This window comes from Gobius niger, assembly GCF_951799975.1.
Source record: "Gobius niger genome assembly, chromosome: 12".
NCBI lineage: Eukaryota > Metazoa > Chordata > Actinopteri > Gobiiformes > Gobiidae > Gobius > Gobius niger.
In genome coordinates this window covers 20,625,840-20,645,398 of record NC_136863.1, presented here as the reverse complement: position 1 = coordinate 20,645,398, position 19,559 = coordinate 20,625,840, and the positions used below count along the sequence as shown (strand labels likewise).

The 19,559-nt window shown below is 42.9% G+C and overlaps 1 protein-coding gene across 2 annotated transcripts in view; it reads left to right on the top strand.

Moving 5' to 3' along the window:
• The first annotated feature begins 1,415 nt into the window (after positions 1 to 1,415).
• Positions 1,416 to 19,559, top strand: part of LOC306971243 (contactin-1a-like) — a 64,059-nt gene continuing 45,915 nt past the window's right edge. The window contains exon 1 of one of the 2 annotated variants that reach the window (XM_079567458.1): positions 1,416 to 1,575. The gene's annotated coding sequence lies outside the window, so the exon portion shown is untranslated. The remainder of the gene's footprint in view (positions 1,576 to 19,559) is intronic. The other variant, XM_079567457.1, reaches the window with a different exon arrangement.

The following is a 19,559-nucleotide window of genomic DNA, read 5'->3' as shown; positions in this document are numbered from 1 at the left end:
CTAGCGGCTGTCAGTGTGAAAATGACAAACATGTGAAATTATACATTTTGATATATAAGTCGCACCTGAGTATAAGTTGTACCCCCAGCCAAACTATGAAAAAAAAGTGTGACTTATAGACCAGAAAATACGGTACATGGCAGATTGCAGAAAGTAGCTTGTGTTTGATGTTGATGTAAAAGTAATTGGACGCTGTTGTAATAATGGCAGGCGCAACACCGTCAAGTGGACGACAGTAGAATTTTGCTAAAGATTTTACCCAGTTTCCCGTAGTTTGGACATTTTTGTGATGGTTTTAGTTTCACTTCCTTATTGGACATACTGACAGGAATTTCAATCAATCAATTTGAAACTGTTGCCGTGCCGACCATGTTAAGCCAATGGAAAATGAGTCGAACTGCTCTGGAACTTCTATTCTGTCCAACATTTCTTCCTTATAATTGCTGCTTCACTGAAATAAAATGATAATTGTGCAACTGATATACTTGCACCTGATGTTATCCATCTAAATAAGTCATATTTTCAAAAGCATCCAAACCTATCATATGCACTTGAAGTAATGTCTGTGTATTTTGAAGCTGTCCTCCTTTTTCTTTGAATTTCTTTTCTTTTATTGTCTCTTCACTGTTATATTTCTACATGCTTCCAGCCTGATTAAAGGGCGACAGACATGTCAATAGAAAATACAATAATGTTTCCACGATGCCTGGAAGGAATCTAGCGTCTGAATATTGGATTTGTCAAATGACCACAGCGCCAATCTCCACAGATCAAATATGCTTTTTCATCCAGCGACTATATTTAAGACCACAATAACAACCAATACATACCCATTGCAGAGGACATTACTGAGAAAAGTAAGCTATGGGGACACTGTCCGTCTTTACCGTTTGACCTCAATAATGCTGACAGAGTGAAAAAGGTCTTTGCTGCTGCAGAGATAATCTTGTATGCATGGCTGCAATTATGTTTTACAATGGAGGAAATAGAGTAAGTCCGCCATGGGATTCTCAGAGTGTTCACTGATGGAAACCAAACAAACAATCCAGCCAACAACCCCAGCTGTGTTCATGTCATAAAAAAAAAAACAGACAATGATTGCTTTGTTTTTTCATTGACTTTGCACCAGCATCTTAACACGATGAGGTGGCACAAGCCTCACTTTCTTATTTGCCACATCATGCAACAACACCAATGTGAAAGTTTGTCTTTAAATGGACATTGGGACAAACAATAAATGAATAATAATTTAAGAAAGGTGTGGGGAAAATGCGCTTAGGTCACGTTGCCCACCACGTCATGTGTCTCTGGAGGGAGCAGAAGGGTGACACTTTTGGCAGGTCACCCCCCAGGTCCTGAATGAATGGGGAAAGGGGGGGTGTGAAGGAAAAAGGCGCAGGTCCGGTCTAGCGCCCCCACAGTTGACAGTCATAAGGCTCGCCTCCAGACCAACGGGGACGACACGGCGCTCTGTCAGTTCCTTCCCCTCCGCTGCCGAGTCTGAGCCCGCCCGGTGATGCGGCGCTGAGCAGGTACACGAGCCTACGCGAAGGGCAAACACACACACGCCACGAGGTAAGGAAAGAACCACGGCTCGGTTTGTTTGAATGAATGAATGTAAGGATGATTCGGTGTTGAGCGAGGAGGAGAAGAGGAGGAGGACCCGGCCAGTGCGCCCTGACAGCTGGGAATCAGGGTTGTTTACAGCGGCGCGGAGTGGGATGCGAGGAGGGGAAAGGCTTGGATGGATAGATCACACAACCCTCTCTGCAATGCGAAAATAAGACTTAGCATGTCGGGTGGGGGAAAAAAACAAAAAACATTTAGATGCGTTTTGGGGATTTGGAAACGTGCGTCAGTGATTTGTTGAGTCTCTTGCTTTTGAAGTGCTGTGGTTGCGCGGTCCTGCACGCACCATCTTCCAAAACACGATGAGCAGATGACACCTATCAATGTTGCTTAAACGCCTTTTAACAGTATTGCATTCCTGTCCCCTCCTAAACGGCGACAGTCTGCAGCGACGTCTGGGAACCACATACCGACGCGCTGTATTCCACAGAGAAGAGATTAGGAAGCATAGGATTCAGTAAACACTTTTGATCGTGGACCAAAACGCACGCCTGGTTCGCGTCTGGTGGCTCTGTCAGAGAGTGTCTCACTGTGTCACCATTAGGGGACACGTTATGGGCTGGTAATAGCGGCTCGTGCAGTGGTGTAGTGTTGTCGGGGTGTCAGGTAGCCTGTACAGGGGAAAGGGAAGGTGTCATGGGCGCGTCCTGACTCATCACATCCGAGGAACTGCTGCTGATACATGTGACGTCTGAGGGCACCCTAAAAAATGTCTTTATAATGATGCCATTGCAAGGCTATCAGAGGGAAGATAGGTTGGTGAATACATGGCAGCCTTAGTTTGGGTGGGCATGTAAAAATGTAAAATTTCCCTTTCTTTATAATTTTTTTTTTTTTTTTAATGTGCAATGACATATATATTTGACTCAACATCATAGTAATCACTGAGATTGAAGAACACTGTGAGCTTTTCTTTTGGTCTGGTGGGCTAATGAAAGAATCAATAGAAAAGACAGTTTGGCTGCTTCTCATATTCCTTTCTTTTTGTATTCCTGGAACTTTAGCAAACGATCTGAGCCTGCACTGATTCCTGTTTTGATTTGGCAACGCCGGATTCCTCTTTTCTACTCAAGTGTCTGGTTTTTATCCAAGTTTGGAACTGGTGTCTTTTTGTTTTTAAATATTGGACACCCTTTATTGTCTGGCTTGAATCTGGACTGGATCTGTGGGATTCCTGGGCTGGCTGTCAGATGGAGCACTTTATGAATTTTGTAAGCTTGACTGCTGCTAATGCATTCTCGCTGTCCGGTGTGCGCCCTGAGGACAGAGCCTCCTGTTAATGCTAGGTGACTGACTTTACACTGCGCTTAAAAGTAGGCTAATCTGCTCCACGCACTCAAACACGCTACCATTGTTTCACACACACCCAGAATCTTTTCTTTGAGTTTTTTTTTTTATTGTCATTGGGTTTTGCATTTGGCTCCTTTACATAACACTCATGTTGCCCCCTCTGTGCCTTTTGTAAGTATAAACATCAGCCTCCATTATCGTCACTGTCAGATGCGTCCACATCACGAGCAGTTGCTTCATTGTCATACGCCCCAGTCCTGGATTGAGATGGACAGGCTCACCTTGGGCAATCTCAAACATCCATATCCTGTCCTAGAGGGAGGTATAGCCCAGTTTTCAATAGTCCAGGTTTGGCATGCTGAAACCTTTTGATAAAGCCAGTTGACATGTTAAATTATTACATATTTCTCAACCTGGATGAACACAATAATCTACTTAAACAAGGTTTGTTGAGCCAATAGATATTAGAATGAATGTATGCACTTGAGCGCTTTCCCCTGACATTTCTTATTATCTTGGCTTAGAACTGGTAAAAGAAGCTCCCGCACAATCCTGTATGTACAATGTTGATAGTACATTTGCAGAGGTTATACTAACTAAACTATATGCTTTATGTCTTTTTCCCAGATCTATTGCGACATTCGTGTCTCTTCTGGAGTCACCCGCCCAAAGTGTAAAACAAAGCCATAGTTTGATTGGCTATCTGCTATATCAAACTTTCTATCACTGTTATTAAATGGCCACACATAATCTACAGTAAGTAAGTGGCTACATGAGCACTTGGACTTCAGCCAGCCAGAGATTAACCTCCAACTCCTTTTAGCGAATGACATCAGCTCTCCGATGCCCTTCGTAGCCCTTGGTAGCGGTCTTGGCCTGTGACTCAAATGCATTATAGCCCAACGGAGAAAGTTAGATCGGGCGTGTGATTTTTATTTTCTTTTTAAGCCCCGCAAACTGATTGGCAGCGCTGGCATTTGGCTGCAGCGGTAGAAGTAGTTTGTTAGGCGATGTTCAGTGTGTCACAATGAGTAAAGTGTCAGTCACGCTGCAGGGGGGGGGGGGGGATCTCCGTGCTGTCATGCAACACAATAGGAAAAGGGAATAGTCATACCAACTCTTAAACGGACACATTCATAACCGCTCTTCCAACTATGTACAATTGCTTCCTTCTCCGCTTGCGATTGCTCAGCATCTTCTTGCGGATCAATAGAGAGCTCCACTAATGGTACAGGGGCAGTGGTGCGGAGACATGATGCTGTGTGCGTTCGCCTCGAGACAGTGCTCTTGTGTTCGGGCCAGAGGAGGAGAAAGGTCCCCGTCTGACATGTCTGAGTCGACAGTTAGCGGTACACTATGGACAGGCCATTGATTCTACCAAAGAGGGGCACCCCATTTTGTCTGTGAGCCGGCCATGTAAGGCAGAGATCAGGCTGCATGGGAATCAAAATGTCAAAGGTGCATTTGGAAAACTGATGATGACATTACGTCGACATTATGACGATTGACCAATAGTTGATGGTCAAACATTTTCTCACCTGGCAACCACAACCCCCTCATCTCCAGATACATTGCATCTGAAACTGCAATCACATTAACTAAACTTGTCTGTTGGATCAGGCTCCACATGGGTCTCACCTGTTGCTGATTCATTCTTGGACTCACTGTTAGTTGATAATTGCCATTTCAAATTGATAACACCCCCCAAAGAGCAGATATCTGCCCAATTTGTCCCTTGTCAAATTGAAATTCTTGCATAATGGACGTTTTTAGTGACTCAGCTGGACCCCTGCTACCTATTATCTCACCCAACTCTGAAGAGTTGGCTGGTGTTGTGGACATACTGTTTCCCCCTGATCAGTGCATACACTATTTCATATATTTATTTATCATCATCATCCCTCAGGACTTGCTCATTTTCTATGGCTGGATAAGCCGCTGCTGTGGGGCCTGATGTTCTATTTCTGGGGCTCCTTGGATCTGATGATTTCAAAGAGTAGCTTGAGGCACTTCAGTTTGAGGCCAGTTATATCAATTTGACTGTCATTCCTCATATGAAAGAAACGCCCATCATGTTATTTTGTCTGTGCATGTTGATTTTGATTGTATAATATACGCAGTCATGCAACTAATGCGGTTTGTGCAGTCGCCATTGTTATCACATTTTCGAGTGATACAAATGCTCTTTTTGCACGCAAAACCATGCGTGATAAAAATAGATTCACTTCTGTTTGTATCTTTTTTCCTTTCATACTATTCATGAAGGGTAGTGGATAAGGCTTCTCTATGTTCAATCACTGTTTGAGAGGACTCAACTTAAAATCCCTTCAACTCCCTTTACAACAACGACAACACGTGTGATTTTTACAGCAGACGGCTTAATCCATTTGTCTTGTTGTTATCGGCCTGATTTTGTTCTTGATAAAGTGCTGCGCTTTCCAAGAGCATCACTTTAGTCAATCTGCCAAAGAGACGCTGCCTTCAGAAAGAGATTAGTGCTGTTTCCATTAAGATAATGTGGGCCAGACAAGCAGGTAGTGTTGGGAAATGGCCTGTATCTCACTCTGCCACTCACACGGGAAGTGGGGTGACATTGATCAATGTCACTGAGGCGCTATCAGGCCGACTGCTGGAGATTCACAAACATTGGCACAGCTCTGGTTTACCAATGCACCTTCTGCAACATTGTGTTTAAATTGCATAAAGTTCATGGCCTGTCCTGGGGTGAGCATTAGGGGCGTCAGGTGCATTGCTGTTATTTTGGTTTGAGTTGGAGACAGGTTTCATATCAATTTCTGTTCTTCATTGGATGCCATTGCAAATCAACTGGTGGAAGTTTATGTCAATTTGATCCTAACCTTACAATAGTTAATAGCTAAAAACTATATTCAAGTTCAGTCGTAGTCTTAAAACCCAGACACGTTCACCCGTCAATTTAACCTAATTTCTCATACAGTAGATGGCTTTTATTTGAAAGTAGGTTACAAAAACGGGCACCTTTTTTTTCTTCTTCTTAGATGTGATATTTTTAGAGCACAATCAGAATAGCTCTTTGGAGATTTGAAGACTCATTAAAATGTGGATTACAAAGGTTTACCCTTCAACTGCTAAACTCGCCCAAAACCGTTTTATACTATGTGTTCAGGACCTTGTAAAACACTGCCACTTATGTCTATTTTAAACTCCTCTAACATAATGCAATGTCGATCTAACCCTTCTGATTTGGTATTCTGGAATCTGAAGCAAGAATTAAAAAGATGTTTAACACACGGGGGAAACCAATAAGGTCAGAGTCAAGTTTCTGTGATGAAGTAGTCCGCTTAACCTCCTCAATGGTTCTTAATTAAAGCCGAGCTCGAGTGTCCGATTACCTCCAGTGAATCCGTTTCAGCGCGCGCAAAACACCTTTGAAATAGCTTTGACTGTGGACACACTTCTCACCTGGGAGCCGGGAGCCATCTGTCTGTGTAGCTTCCCCAGCCTTATATAATGTTTACAGAGCTGCGCAGAGTCGGCCATATTTGTTTGTTTTAAGATTTTGCAGCCATTAAGCCATATAATTTAGCAGTAATGTTTGCTGTAAATCCATATACAGTAGGTGTGTGAATATCATTATATAAACCATGAATCCTGAATGCATTTAGGTTTCCCTCTTTGCCACAGTTGCACTCCAGTGTGTGACGTGTTTGAAGAGTTGCACTAAAGTTGCAGTAGCAAAAGGAAAGAAAGTTTTGGGAAGTTTTCCCTGGATGAATGCACACCTGCGTACTATTTATTAGCAAAGCAAGCTTCCATTTTTCACGGGCGTATTTTCGCATCTGCTGCCAGTGTAATATGTTTCCCATATATCCACAGTGGGATGCATTGTTCAGACTAATCCTGTTTAATGTCTTTATCATAAGAGCAAAGGAGATTACTGTATGTTGTGTCTCCTCTCTGTAATCTCCACCGGCCCGGAATAAAGACAGAGCAGGGATCTGTCCAATTAGGTGCGGCGGAGTCTTCCTCACTGGGGCAGAGTCACTCCTGGGGCCGCCGAGCTGGGCCTGTTGCTATGGAGCTCAGAGCATTTTCAGACAAAAACACAACTTCAGCTGCCTCCTGCTACAGGCCAGTGCAGGTATAGCAGAGGTGATAAGTGGGCCTCGTTGACGGCACTCATGGTTATTTCGGGAATACGTTTGAAGACTTCTGTATTCTTAACCCGGGGCCCTGTTCTAGTAAGACCATGCTGACTTTTATTATATTACAGATGTGGTCAAAAAAGGAAAGAAACCTTATCAGTTTGACAATTCATAAACCTATCTTACTTTCTACAAGCTTTCTACAAATCAGATACGGTAACTTTGGGAGGACTACCCTATGATTTTGAAGAGGTTTTTAATGCAGGCTGCTAGTTACCATTGACATGCGCCAGCCTAGCACTAGCCTAGCACCACTAAACCCTTCAAATATAAGGACTGCATGATTTAAAGAAAAAACTCCAGAAATCAACAACACTCTGGATAACTAGGAAATGAGGTCCTATGTCAAAAATCCTGGAATATCCCTTTAACATCTCTGAAATATTGTGTGTAATCCCATCTCTGAAAGTGTCTGTAGACTCCACAAATATGCAGCTAACCCAGGGCTCAAGGATGTGTTGTTTATTATTTCCAGGTCGGATGTTGGCCAGCTGTAAATATCCACCTGCTGGTAGATTGAGTTCAAAGGTCACCGTCAAGGACTTTTCCTCAATGCGTCAGGAACGTCCTTGATGGAAATGTTTCTGAGGCACACACTCTCTGACCTGCAAGTGCACGGATAAAGGGGGAGTCAAGAAGTGAGGCTCCGGTACCGCACGCTGTGAATACTGACGAGCCCCTGCTTCATTATACATTTAAGACCGTCCCTTTTTTTTCTGTCTCCCTGGACAGCTGGACGGCTAAATTGTTTGTGGATCAATAGTTTCGCTTCCTATTGGCTGCAGGGAGTGAGTGAAGTGCATTTAAACCCCAAGAAATCCCATTATGCCTGGCAGAGATGGGAAACATAGCACTAGGAGCTTGGGCAAGTGCTATAGCGGTGGCCATTATTCAATCTGCTGTTTGTTTACCTGCAGCCCTCCCATACACGGGCCAGGGTGATCAGATTTCACTCAGAATGTATCAATCAGGTTTGGGGAAGTGCTATTACTATCTTACTGGAATTAGATTTATTTTCTAAAAATATTGTAATGACTTCCTTGGCTAGAGTATAGCTAAAAGTTAAGTTTTATAGGACCTGGATTTTAATCTGTAATCTGTAAGTAATCTTTACAGATAAAGATTGACGTTTTTATGATTTGGTGCCTTGCCTTTCTTAAGGTGGCATGGTGGTGTTAGCGCTCGTGCTTTCGATCGGCACCGTTTTCGATCGCCAGGCAAACGCGGACTTTCTGTGTCGAGTTTGCATTTTCTCCCCGTGTCTGAGTAGTTAGTCCGGTTTCCCCTACCACTAAAAACATGTACAATAGGCCAGGATGAATGATATGTGCGTGCATGAATGGTGCTGGTCAGAATGTGCAGATGTGTGCAGTCGTGCTTCTGGCGGTGAACCCCCAGGGAAACAGTAGCTTACAACCACTGTGTGTGGAGTCAGTGAAGAACAAATCCCCTACACTGTGTGAAGCGCTTTGGGTGACTTGTGTCAAGAGAAAAGCGTTATACAAACAAGCTTCCATTCCATTCTTAGCATCAATGTTCATGAAGTTCAAAAATAACAACCTGACTTTCTGTTATTGATATGTGCTCGGACTAAGTTTGCTAAGTTCTGCAGAGCAACAATCCTGGTATGAAGAATGGTGTTAGTAGTGCCTTGACCACATCACGTTACCTCACCAGTGTCTTAATGGTGCCGATTCCTTATTGTAACCTATGAAATATGCTATTCTTGTAGGAGTAGTTCCAGGTTCTGAGTAACTAATTTCACATGACATCTAGTGAAGGCGATGTGAAAGATAGACATAATATGCACTCAGAACTTTCCATGAAACATTTCACAATGGAACACACAATGAGATACACAATTGATATGAAGTAGTTGTTTGTATCACATACAAATACATAGAATTTAGGATACGAAATTATTAACAATTGTCAATTATGAATTCCTTAAAGTATGTAGATTTTAAGGCCAGTTTATTCATAAAAAGTGAATAAACATTTGCTACCTCTTCTGGTAACCTGAAACTTCCAGCACTTTGTCCAACTATTATAATAATAATCATAATAAAAATGCCTTGCACTTGTATTGTGCTTTACAAGCCTGTATTACCAAGTTTCTCAAAGCGCTACACTGTTGTCATTATTCATTCACTCCATACTTGGTGGTGGTAAGCTGCTGTTGTAGCCACAGCTGCCCAAGGATAGTAGACTGACGGAAGCGAGGCAACCGGTCTGCGCCATCGGCCCCTCCGACCACCATCGACCACTCACTCACTCACTCACTCACTCACTCACTCACTCACTCACTCACTCACTCACTCACTCACTCACTCACTCACTCACTCACTCACTCACTCACTCACTCACTCACTCACTCACTCACTCACATTCACCCCATTATGAGCTGACTGAAAGCACAACCTTGCTATTGCGTTTAACAGGGAAGTATAATGCTTCCTATTAGCGCCACTACCTGCCTGTATTGATCCAAAGACTTGATCAAAAAGCGTCTATGTGGCTCTTAAGCAGAAGGTAAGAGGCTGCAGCCCATTAGGAAGTTGTGTCCGGAGAGGCAGGCATGTGCTGTAATGAGAAGCAGCACAGGACAATGCTTTCAGAGCTCCCTCTTCATTTCTCAGATCGGTGTGACCAAAAAGAAAGGCTTTTTGGACTCTGGGTCGCCTCTGGCCTCTTCTGGCAGACGGGCAGTGTGGATGGGGTGTGTGTGAGTGGGTTCACTTGGTTAGCCTCTTGGACATTTGGCTGAGGCTTGGCACATTGATACAGGGCAGCATTAGCAGTCTGTGGGCAAACTTGGCTCTCCTTGATCTCCCTAGGTTTCCATTGTTGGGTTGATGAGTTTATAAAGAGAATAAAATGTTTCTATTCAGGAGTGAAATGAACAAAAGTGTTCAATGAATTGCGTGGCTATTTTTCCGGTGTTTTCTCCGCCCTTGCAATGCTGCCACTTCCCTATTGCGTGGATCAGAAACCATCTTTTTACGTGGCATCATCCTTTGCATTGCCACCTGGATCCCATTTTTCGCCAAGAACTCCAGGCGCAATTCCGACAATTAGCATCCGACAAGCATCCCCTATAAACGTCCCTGAACCGTCTTCGTCCCGTTTGTTTTGGCATATTATTATTCCGTCTGTGAGGCGCGCAATCTGGGGGAAAAAAAGGGTCGCTGATATGCATGAAACTTGTGCACTAATTGCGCAGCAGATTTTTGCCCCTTCTCCTACAGCGATCTGCTAATTCATGCTCCTCACAGTTTCCCCGCACATAGCAACAGCAAACTGCCAGGGGACCAGAGCTGATGACATTGCCCCTGTTCAGAGTAACACATGCGATATTAGCGCTTGCAATTCCTGGTTTAATTATGGTGAGTCAGACCTCAGCATGAGCAAGGCATTGTGAGAGGTGGGGGGGAGAGAGAGAGAGAGACGAGAGCATCAGGAGCCTAATTAATGCTTTGTAAAGTAAGATCTTTATTACAGTATATGAACAATAACACAGTGCGGATGTGGCCCTCTCATTAAACTCCGTCTAGACTGAGGGAGGGAAAAATCTATTCACTGTCGCACGGAAAATATTGGTTCGTATTCCCGTGACAAAATCTACCTATGCTCTGTGTTTAATAAAGTGTTCGCATGCAGTCTCACAGGGCAGTCTACTAAGCATCTATTGACTTTTTGAACTTTGTTTTTAAAGCGCCTAATGAAGGGAGTATTTAAGTTTTTGTATAACACAACAATGCAGAAGTTGTGCACCGGAGCAGGCCCAGTCAGGTGGTTGTGGATTTAATGCCAGACTCCCCTAAGCCTTTCTGAGTCTAACAACATTTAGTTGCTGGAGAATATTGTATGTATATGCGCTGATGATTTATTGCTACGTATTGTTTGTGATTTCAGAACGGTTTAAACTCACAGCGATGTCCCTTTGACACACTGACCGGTTGACTGGCCTGGTAACGGTCACTGTGTGTCATAGTGTGGCGGGTCGTGACATTGGTTTATTATTCATGGGGGAAGGTCTAATGGCAGTGTATAAGGAAAGGGCATCCAGAGGTGAAGCAGACTGGGTTATGGGTCCATTTTCTGTGGTTGTAACGTGCCCAACAGCCCCCACACAGCACGTCGCTTATCTCTGACGTCCAGCTCCACACACTCAGGCCATAGACGGAAGGGGCACAACTGCAGACACAGTGGTAGAAATATAGAGGAGGGTTGTACTGCTCTTAATTCCCTTTGCGCTGGAGGACAATGGGGCGAACCATGGGGCTAAGAGCTATGTTTAAAAATCTGCTGTGTTTTTGCAGTTAATGCATCTGCTCAGACTGTCTTGTGACCAGGCATAATTATTTCATTGTACATAATTGGGATTGTGGGCTATGTCTGGCTGCAATGGAGAAAAGGGCTCAATAGGCAATAGGAAAGTTTAGACACTTGGTTTCTTCTCAAGGGTAGGAAAAAAAAAGAAAGTAGAGAATCGTTTGAAGATCTTAAACAAATATCAGCCAGTTCTTCGGCAGATTCATGCTTGGAAATGGTAAACATAAAAATCCAATAGAATAAAAGTTGATGAACATCAGGTACACACACAAACCTATAATCTATAATATCAAGTACATATCAGTGCAGACAGTTATGGATACCAGAGTATTGGCTCAGGATAGAATTTTACCCAGAAACAAAGTGCTGCTAAATGAAGCAGTCACTGATGTGCTTTTCCCTCAGTAAATGAAAGTAGGTGAATGTGTTGTGTGAGTGCTTCGGGGGCAGTCAGGCAAAAGCATGTGTTAGACGCATAATATATGAATCGCCTCCTAGCCCAGTTTGGCTTTTGTACAGCCGTGCCAGGGTCTGCAGGAGACTTCTACGCTTTCATCACCAGTTTCGAATGGGCTCATCATAACAAAGTGATTCATGGCTGCGGAGAAAAAGCTGGGGATGTTTGGCTTGATTTATCCGCCTGATAATCTTGTTGGTGAATGACACACACAGCTCCCGCTCAGCTATGGCAATAGTGAAATGGCTGCCCACAATAAGAGTGTGTTTTCTTTCGCAGACACGAGCATTACATTTTGTTTGTTTCGGGGCTGCTGGTGAGAACATATTTGAGCGCTCTTGTGTAAGTCGACACCTGTTTTGTGGAGGGAGCTGCGATCACATGGAGCGACTTGGCCGGAGCGGTGCCGATGAGTCAGGTCTTTGGACTGTAGTCTTGTGTTCGGGAGCTGTTTTTCGCAATCCTCACAATGAATGTGCATAGATTCGGAAGAAAAGTGAAAACGGTACTCAGTGTTAAAAGTTGGACTATTAACATACAGGATTAGAGTCTTTTATTTAGGCCTCTGTCATTCATATCTATATCCATAAAAGCTCTATGTCAGTATTTTTCACTCCCCTCTAAGACTTTTCCACTGTAATGTGTATCAGAATCTCCCTGATCCAACTGCACTGTGATCATCCGTCTCGTAAACATGCGAGTTTAGACTTAAAGCCCACCAGACCAGCAGTGGGCTCGCTAATGTGTTTACATGTGTTAATTTATTTGCAGACATTTGTCCGTCCCAGTTGTTGTACCCAGGGTCCTGTCTGTTTGAACAGTGCTGCCTTTCAAGGAAACCGTCCTCGAGTGCCAAAACGCTGGCAATATTATTTTCCACACAAATGCACCCATTGAGAGTGTCTTTAAAGCCTGCAGTGGCACAAGGAGCAAAGGGAGACTTCCTGATGGGAACATGAATATGCATGGCGCCATTTTAAAGCCTTGGCTCGGTCCCATACAGTAGGACAGTTCGTAGATTAACAGACCATGCTTTGTGTTGTGTGTGTGTTTTTTTTTTTTTTTTCAGCTCAAGAGGAGGTGTGAGTCAACGCTTGAGCCTTTTGGCGAAACTTGAACCTAAGCAAACCATAGAAATGAGAAAAGTTTCCTCTGAATTATCCGATACATGCTCAGAGAGATTATTATATCTTGGTGTCTTTTGGCAAGTGCAAATACCACCCTCCTCATAGTATCTAATATTTGACCTGTGACTTACATTTCTGTGTCAATTTGAGTGGGCTCTTTCGCTCCGCACGCCCTCCCACATGGTCCCTCTTGAACAGATTGCTCAATCCTTCGAATAAAAGTAATAGAGCTGAGGATTTTATGCTTTCACTTTGACCTGGTGTGAAATGTGCAGAGAAAAGTAAAGATCATAAGTGTCTCAAATATTCACCGTAGGTTTGGCATATTGGATGTTCTTATGTGCAGGTTGTTCAAACAGTCATCCATGTTTGCACAGGTAAAGTAAAGGTGAAAGAAACGGCACAGATAGAATTAAGAGGTTTTTCTTTGATAACACAGGGGGCCATCCTCATGTTTATACCTGTAAGTTATGTAAGGGAAAACCTATATTCTAACTTATCTCCATTTGTTTATTTAAAAGGAAAGGTTACCTCTCACTTCCTGCCTGAACCGAGAGCACTTTCTCCGCTTCGGCTTTACCCAAATCTAAAAGACTCTCGACTGGAGAGCAACAGTTTAATGCCTCATTTGAAAGCCAAGACCTACAAAAGTGATTGTAACTTTTTGCTACGTTGTTGCTGCATTTTTGTCATGTCATTTTGTAGTTTTGTGTTGCCTTTTCATTACTTTTTCGTGGCTTTTTGGTGTGTTTTTTTCCCGTCACATTATTTTGTCACCTTTTTTTGTTGCTTTTTTCATTGCTCTGTCGTCATGTTTTTGCCACTTTTTTGTCACTATTCTGCTGTGTTTTTGTCGTGTTTTTGTCACTTTTTCATTGCTGTTTTTCATTGCTTTGTTTCATGTTTTTGTTGATCTTTCATTGCTTTTTTTCATCGCTTTGTAGTTGTGTTTCTGTCTTTTTTTTGGTCATGTTTTTGTCATATTTCTTGGTAACTTTTTTGTTGTTTTTCCGGCACATTTTTGTTGCTTTTTTGGTCACATTTTTGTTCTGTTTTCGTTGCTATTTTGACACTGTTTTCGAGAAGCTTTTAGATTTGGGTAAAGCCAAGCTGGAGAAAATGTGCACGGTGCAGGCGGGGGTTGAGGTCAAACAGCGACATTGTTAAATATATGGAAACTACATAGTGTATACACACTCATGACTCTATTCAATGAGGCAGAGGATTCACAACGGACGTGCAAATATGTAAGGAAAAACAAAAGTGGGTGTGGCATTTGCAGACAGTCATCATGAACAGAACCACTGAAATAGAATAGATCTTGTTGAATTGTGTTTCTTGCCTGTTTTGAAGAACAGGCCAGAGACAGAGGTGCAGTGTCACGTTTCCCCCAACACTCTGAGACACAAGGCACGATCTGGCTCTCTGCGCTGACCCTGTTTTGCTAATTAGGTGTCAGGCCTACTTTTCCAGTCCAGGGAGAGGCTTGTGTCTTAAGGCTAGTGTTGCCAGAAGGCGACGGAATTTGGCCACACTGTTGGTTGGTCTGTCTGGTTCAGTGTATGTGGGTGTGAAGGCAGGTCAGGGATATCATTGGAAGAACCCAATTGGTGGATCTGATGCTGATTGAAAGGGGCAGCCCAAAAATGGGTTATTGTTTGATATTGGAAATGTGTATGTGTCTATATCATATTGGAGTATCAATTAAAATGCTACAAAATAATGAAAAAGATGTATTAGATAGAGAGTATCAGCTTTTTTGATTGATTTATAAATGTGTGTTAAAGCAGAACGAAGTAACTCATGCCCTTAGAGGCCATAAGCGCCATTGCAGGTCCAGTAGCATGTTGCGTTTCTTACTCATTAATTGTCCGTGAGAGTAAATACTACGCTGACAGAAAAGACAAAGGGAGAGACAGATATTGTACATCCAATTTCACAATGGAGATCATTTTTCTCACTCAAACTTGGCTGTTAACACTGTTTAAGTGGTGCTAGCTGGCAGCTAGCTTTGCCCGTTAGCCTGTTAGCTTCTTCTTCGTGATACTATTAGTGTGTGTTGGGGCCTAAACAAGTTACTTAGTTCTTTAAACAACACAATTGCCCTTCCTGAATCCTGACACATATTTCTCCATCAATCAAACCAAATGAATGTGTTCATGGTCGCTGTATATTCTCTCCACCGCCGCCCCCTCATTGTGAAAGAAATGGGGCACATACTTTCGCTTCCGATCCATTGTGCTTTTGTGATCGTTGTCGCCCCAATCCTGGCTTTAAAAGTTGTTGTTTTCTAGACATATTTTCCTCTTGTCTCACTGCATCTCGCCGACTGCTTTACATTGTGCGCGTTCTGTTCAGAGAGCATGAAAATCGCCCTATTTAGTGGACCCCCCCCCTCCTCCATCTCTGCCTCTTCAAGATGCAGCGTGGTGAGTAAGACTGGGGACAACTCGGTGACCCTTGAGCAACGGGGTTTAAACGCACTCATAGATATAGTGCGGCTGCAAGTGAACGACTGAGTTCAATTGTAACTTCTGGTTGCAGTGGGCATTGTTATAATCAAAATGCTGCCAGGCAGAAGGGATTATCTCTCCAGTAGAAAAAAAAAAAAAAAAGAGCAGCTTTGTACACGGTGACACATATCAGTCACTTAGATGCTCATTTTGACCTAGATTTGACGACCTGGGTCAAGGAAGGGCCACATATGTAGGACTCACGTAGCCTCGGACCATCCAAATGAAAGAGATGGTCAGTGTTAAGGTTGGACATTAAAATACTGTGACAGAATGATCTGCTTTGAGAGTGTCCCCGCTTTTTAAAATACACCATTCGGTATAACCTTGACATTAACACTAGCCAATGAGCCGAAAGGGTTTCTATAGTAACCCTTTTATTCTCGCTCTATAGCCACTCTATGCAAAAAAATCAAAACTGTCAGAATAGAAAAAAAATATGAGCATTTGAAAAAAAAGAAAAAGTTATTACCCTGCACTATAACCGCAGTGTAAAGGTCTTACTGTCATTTATGCCCTATACATTTGCAAATTGTCCTGGTGGCACACAAACCAGAAAACTGGAATGGTTGTGTACATGTGCCCTTATATTTTTGGGGCAATGTCACAATTTCCCTGTTTCGATGGATGTAAAAACTATTTTTACATTAAATGTCACTCTGCCCTGTCACTTCTCTATTCCATCCACACCTCCCGACTCCAACCGGACTTTGTAATTCCCCACTGCCAATCAAATCATCGTTTTGCTAATAGGATTTTTGGACGGCGGGGGGAGATGGACAGATCCCCAGGGGGAAGGCGCAGGGGAGGGGGCGGAAAATTCTCAGTGGCTCTAAACCGTGTTATGTTCGCCTTGATGACTCTTCTTAGTGAAAGGATCAATACAGTCAGGGTGCTCTCAGGTCCTACTAGAAGCACCACCGAACTTTCATTATGGATGTGTCCGAGTGACGTGGCCAAATCTGATTTTCAAAAGAACCATGATTATGAATTCAGAAAGGGGCATTTTGTCATGAATAAGTATACTATAGATGATATTTCGAACTGTATCCTTTGTCAAAACTATGCTGCAGCAGTATGTTACTGTTCCTGTTGATGTGGCTGTCCCGCTGTTCTCTCAACGCACCTGTGATCTTTATTTCCAACACTGAAATTACACGCTCTTCTGGCCCAGCCTCCCACCGGTTTTTGCCACGCTTTCTCTCTTGTGTTATGTTAAGGTATATTATTTGTCTTACTGCTATTGCTCTTGGGATTTCGTACCCTGTAATTTGTCCTAAATGGAAACAACACTTTTTCCTTTGGATCTAAAGAAACCAGTGTTTGATAATTGAACGGCGTGTCTTGTGTGAATCTTCTTTGAATACAGATGTTTCCTGACACATTATTGGTTTTATTATTAAGGATTTCCGCTGGATTCATGGACAATAAGGGAGTCTCTGATATGCAGTACACTGAGAAAAGTGTGGAAAAGCATAGGCCTATAAATTTGGAGAAAGTGAACACACCCAAAGACTTCTTCAGATTTTTATCATTCACAATAAGAACCCACTCCTCTGTCTTGCGTCTGATGCGCATTTACAGCCTCCTGCTCCTGACAGCTCAATGTTGCCGTGCCTGTGCGTTGGTGTGTGTCGTGCGTGGGGCGTGTGCCACTGTGGAGCACCTCTGGTGAAGGGGGCAGCGTGCCATGACAGCGGTTGCTATCCAGAACTAACAGACGAGCAGTTTATCTGGGGGCAGACTGCAGCGCTGAGATACATGCGGCCGACTGTTCTGTGGCTAAGGTTGGAGCGACTGGGCTGCAGGCGCGGTGAGTGCATCTGTGTGGACTTCGGAACTGCTGGGGGGCTAGCCGTGTTTACTGTCAGCAGATGCGAGTGTGTGTGTGTGTGTGTGTGTGTGTTCTTGGACACGGTGCAGGAAGCGCTGGTTGGGGCCCGGAGAATCTGTCCTCTGCGGGGACCTGCTCATGACCCCCCAGGAAGTGTTCTTGTTCTTGCTCATTGTATCTGGGGCAGTGAGGACGTTTTCTTATTGTAAAACGCACTGTTAGTAGTTGTAAGCTTGTTTTGTGTACAGGAGAATAAATCAATTACATGGCCGATAAATGCTAATGAAATGAAATTGAAATGATTTCTCCTCGACCTTTGCTCTGCCATGTTAATCGAGGGAACAATATCTCTAGTCTTATGCAAGTCTTTCTGTTCCTTGCCATGTTTACTCGCAAGGTCTAGCATTACTTACATAGATCTGATCCGTCAAAACAGCTGTTGTTCAATTATTCATTTTCACCGTACTCCCATGTAGCTTGTATTGCATGGTGTGATTTATTCATGCAGGGTCTAAGGCATTTGCTCTTTATGTCCAGGAACCATCAAACGCTCCTAGAAATCATAAACAAGGTCGTATAATGTACATGCTGCTCTTACTCATGTGCGCTGTTCTAGAAAGTGTGGTGTTGTGTCTGGCTGTAACTTCGAACAAATGTCCCCTTTTTGCGCATTTGTTTACAACTAATCCCCAGCTGCATGGGAAAATGGCCTTTTTACTCCAGTGACAGTGAAAGCTGTCAGAGCACTGAGTGAATTTAGTGCCTCCGAGATTATGTGATTAGCGGTGTGATTTAGGGATTATTTTTGGAGAAAGTAATTATTTTAGCTAAAAAAAAAGGAATGAGGCAAATGGAGGGACGTAGCAAAACAGTTTGGTGGTCATTTCAAAATGTTTTTCTTCTTATTTATTGTGCACTGTTGCCATTACGGGATGCAAACGCTCAAGAAGCTCAAGAAGTTTAGTTTAGTTTATTTTCAGTCAGTATCTTCACACAGACACGATTAACTACAAAACATGAAAACACTGAAACAATGACTGAAAAGGGTTTTGGCTGAAGTGAAACACTTATCTAATGCCAAACCCTATTACAGCTTAATTGCAACTTAAAGCACCAAGTATACAGCAGTTTTACCATCTGCAAGATGAGAACAAAAGAATTTGTAGTTTTAGCATCTGCAAGATGAGGACAAAAGAATTATGTTTTTGTATCAATTGGCTACAAAGTTAATTCGCACAAGTCACACATTAATCAATAAATTTGGCTCAAAGCAGTCAAATATATTGTAAAGACAACATATAGTGTACACAGGAGATTGATTAGTTCAGCAGGTACTTGCAACATTACAAGAATATAATTAAATACACACATTTTAAGTGTTTTGTCTGTTAATAGTTAGGCAGAAAGAAAGTTGAACTAATGAACTGCTGAACTAATAAATATGATGGTGCTTTTATTTTGGCGTGCTGAATCGAAACAGGAAGTCACTTCTTCAAGTCAAGTTTCACACACTTTATGTTCTTGTTTAGCCTTGAGGTTAACGTAATGGCATGAGAAACTTGCACCCCTATGTTATTCTTATACTTAATCACATATTTCCGGTATCTATTTGATTGCCCATATAAAGACAGTGCGACAGTGATGTCAAAGTAACCTAATACTTCCCCTCCCTCACTCCCTAATGACTTGTCCTAAAACACACTCAACGGATGGGCCGCAATAAGAGCTGGCTGCTTTTGAATGCTGCTTTTATTCAGCGGTGCTTGTATTAACATGCAGACAATGGCCCTGCGCAGGTCAGGTCCAGTTGGACTTTCTCAAACAAGTCATCGCCTGGTTCTGTGTCCGGTTTCTCCGAATGACTCAGGCCCAATAAGGGACTTTAGAAGAAAAGGTTAGTTTGAGATCCCATGGCCATTTGACTATTATCTGATTTGTTTATGTTATAATATAGGCTTCTCACAGAGCTAACCAAGTGAACTACCATGATGTTATTTGTATCTTCTTATATGGCAGCATTTTGTGTGCAGTTTGTGGTGCAAACATATCCTGGACGGATATTTCAAACAAACAAAATGAATGGGGCAGGAATCTCCGCAGATGCTCCGTTTGTTAGAATCCCCTTTGCATGTGTCGACAGCGAACAATGCGATTGAATATGTATTTGTGTTTCTCTTTCATGTGTCCTCA